General features: G+C 42.5%; 1 long non-coding RNA gene across 2 annotated transcripts; it reads right to left on the bottom strand.

Annotated features, from left to right (window-relative positions):
• Positions 1–486: 486 nt before the first annotated feature.
• On the bottom strand, positions 487–2,475 carry LOC143419829 (uncharacterized). Of its 2 annotated transcripts, none has more exons than XR_013099849.1 (4): positions 2,371–2,475; positions 2,035–2,187; positions 1,807–1,898; positions 487–639 (listed from the first exon to the last, which is right to left on the bottom strand). It is a non-coding gene; the product is annotated as an uncharacterized LOC143419829 (long non-coding RNA). The 2 variants fall into 2 exon arrangements; XR_013099848.1 differs by having other exon boundaries at positions 2,054–2,187.
• Between the last annotated feature and the right edge of the window lie 1,107 nt (positions 2,476–3,582).

Here is a 3,582-nt window from a genome sequence, read left to right as displayed (position 1 = left end):
GCTGTCATTTGGCGCTCTTTAAATAAAATTGAATTGAAAATTAAATAGATGTCACTGTGATGATTTCTTCCCTGCATAGAAAGCTTAGACCCAAATGCAGATTCAATGCACATGGTTAAACTATTTATGAGACTTTAGAGAGGGAATGGAGAACGTGGCTCGAGCTAGGAGTGTCAGCAGACAGCAGGAACCAGAGGAAAAGCTATCGAGAGACTGAACACCTGGCTCCTGATGGGAACAATCCAACGGGAATTCTGCAACAGAGGGAGAAGAAGTTGCTGGACGGGTAAGGGAGTTTGAGGGTAGGATGAGTACGTTGGCAGAGGAGACCTAAACACAGGGAAAACAAGGTTAAACACAGGGAAGGAGCACGCCAGAACTGGAGCAGAGGGGAAGCCTAGTTACCACTGGAGATGGCAGAACAAACTGGCGAGGAGTAGCAGGCAGCGCTGGTTTAAGAAGCCCTCTTGCTGATTGTTTGCAGATGAGGCCCAGGTGAGATGCTGGAAACTCCACCTCTGAAGTGTGGACACAGTATCCCCATTCCAAGTGGAAAAGCCCCTCAGACACTTCCATGGTGCATGACAAGAAGGATGAGAAAGCATTCATGGTCCATCCATCCCTCCGTCAGCGTAATGCCTAAAAGTTTATTCAGATGTAAATGTATTACATTTTTAAATAAAGATCATCAGTGTTTTTAATGACGCTGCAGTTCATTCACGTGTCTCTATTGGACAGTGTTGTAGAAGTTACAGAAGACAGGAATCAGTTCCAGCTTGGCCTGACATTTGATCACTAGTGATGTGTGATACCACTGATTTCCTTTCCGATCCCATACCAAGTAAAATTCAGGGTGGTATCGACGATACTGCTCCGATACTTTGTACAAAAACTTTACTCTTTTATTGTATCTCAAATTATAGCGTCATAATCATTACAGGACATCAGATTACTTGTTCTTATCACTTAATAATGCAGAATTCATCATATAGAAATCAAAAACCTGAAGTTGTGCACTATGTGAACACCTTGCCTGCCTGCAGCACTAAAGGACTCCCTGAGAGACGTCTGTCTCACCCTAGCAGCACCCGTCCTTCTCCTCCTCTTCAGTTTGCCTCAACATAAGCTCGTCATATTCTGTGATATGATTTACTTTGAGGTGTTTGACAAGGTTAGTGGTGTTGCCACAACACCTCACTTTCTTGCCACATGTATCGCAAACCACGTCTGGGCTGTTTGTGGATGTAAAATACGTGCGCACATGACTCCAGTTACGCTCAGCCATTGTTGTGAGTGCGCACGCCACAGGCTGCCACACATTTATACAGCCGTATTTCACACATGACTATAAAAGGCGGAAGAGGGAGTAGTTCTTTCCAATGTAGACAATCTGAATGATAGTTTCTTTCCACTGTGTTCCTGTTAATGAAAAACTACAATTTACCCCAAAATGATTCAAATATCGATATTTTAATGTGGAAACCTTCTGTTTCCACATCTGGACTTTCTGTTGCTGCCCACGCGGGTGAAACTTTCTTTGAAGTGGCTCATTGAAGTTGTAATTGATAATCAATTCCCACACAATGAGAGAATCCAATCAATTTGTTTATCAGGGGAAAGGTGTGATTTCTTAGGACACTGGAGCCTAACATTAACTGGTTTAAAATTAGCTTATTTCCATAAGAAGAAAAACATACTGAGAAAGAGATCACCAAAATATACATGTACAAATGTGAAATAGTCATATGTAGTGTGAAAGAGCTATTTGACATCTTTAAATTCAAAGTAATGTATAAATCCACTTACATAAAACATGAAAAGGCGGCGCAGCGATGCCCATCTCAGCCAGTGTATGATGGTGGGGCAAGATGGCAGCTTCCACAACATGACGCCAGCTCCTATGTATTTTTAGTAGATAAATGATACGTTTATGTATCAATTTGTTGGAAGATGTAATTACACCTTAATTATGTAATTAGAAGCAAAAATGATTTTTTTAAAAATCAAATCACCTCAAAAAATTACTGTACTTACTTTCTAAATCATTCTTTACCTCTGAAAGGGGTGGCTGTGGCTCAGGAGGTGGAGCAGGTCATCTACTAATCAGATGGTTTTTGGGTCGATCCCTGGCTGCTCCAGACTGCATGCTAACTGTCCTTGGGCAAGACATTAACCCCAAGTCACTCTCTGATGCATTCATCAGAGTATGAATGTGTGTGAATGTTAGATAGAAAGCACAGAAAAAGGGCTTCTATGAACAGGTGTGAATGAGGCAACCTGTATAGAGCGCTTTGAATGTTCAGGTAGAGTAGAAAAGCACTGTAAAAATTTCTCTGTGTTGATTTCTTTTGGACCTCAAACATTACTCACCTTGTTGCAGGTTTCTTTATTAATGCTGAAAACCCAGAATGGAAACTGACCTTACTGCTTCCTTCCTTTCCAAACTATTGCGGCTCCTCCAACCAACGGCCGCGGCAGGCTAAACATGAGGACACAGATGACGTGCAACAGTAAATGGTAAATGGCCTGTATTTGTATAGCGCTTTTCTAGTCCCTAAGGACCCCAAAGCGCTTTACACAACCTGTCATCCACCCATTCACACACACATTCACACACTGGTGATGGCAAGCTACAATGTAGCCACAGCCACCCTGGGGCGCACTGACAGAGGCGAGGCTGCCGGACACTGGCACCACCGGGCCCTCTGACCACCACCAGGCGGCAACGGGTGAAGTGTCTTGCCCAAGGACACAACGACCGAGACTGTCCAAGCCGGGGCTCGAACCGGCAACCTTCCGATTACAAGGCGAACTCCCAACTCTTGAGCCACGATCGCCCCATGAGATACACCTCTGTACTATTTGCTACTTTTATTCCACATACAACTGTCCACTGTACAAATCGGCACACGGCCTCAAACCATTAAACAAATGCACAGACTGCACAAATAACTGCACCATTTACTATGCCAAATTTCAACATTGGCCTATTGCATAACTTAGTGCAGAAGTATACATAAACCAAAAGATGCATCAAAATGATTCAAGCTGCGCTCAAGCTGCAGTCAACAGAAGGTTTCGCCTCATGCTCACCCTACCTTTCTGCTCATTAACATCAGGTGCCGTGAACAGGTGAGTGCAACCACATTTATCACACCCATTAAATCCTTTTATCTCATTGTGTTTGAATAATTGTAATTCCTTCTACTGGGATCTCAGCCAGAAGTCCATCTTTCACCTCCAGCTCATTTAAATCTCAGCTGCCAGACTTATAACAAATTCAAAGAAATAAATCATCATTCTCCTCCTCACAACCTTTTGGGTATACGATACATGGGTACAAGCCTTGTTACAGATTTGGTCACTTTTTATGAACCAAGTCACTGCCTGCATTCTGCACATCAGACACTCTTAGCTGTCCGTGCAGCCTGGCTCAATGCAAAAAGAAAACAAACCGTTTCATGTTTTAACTCTTTGAACTTTTCTTTTGAGTTTTTAACTAAGATTTTATTGTGTTCTTTAACACACTTTGTAACTGTTTTGAAAGTGCTAGGCAAATTAACTGTTAACTATTACTGTTAT

This window comes from Maylandia zebra, linkage group LG8, assembly GCF_041146795.1.
Source record: "Maylandia zebra isolate NMK-2024a linkage group LG8, Mzebra_GT3a, whole genome shotgun sequence".
NCBI classification, from domain to species: Eukaryota; Metazoa; Chordata; class Actinopteri; order Cichliformes; family Cichlidae; genus Maylandia; species Maylandia zebra.
This window is presented reverse-complemented; position numbering and strand designations above follow the sequence as displayed.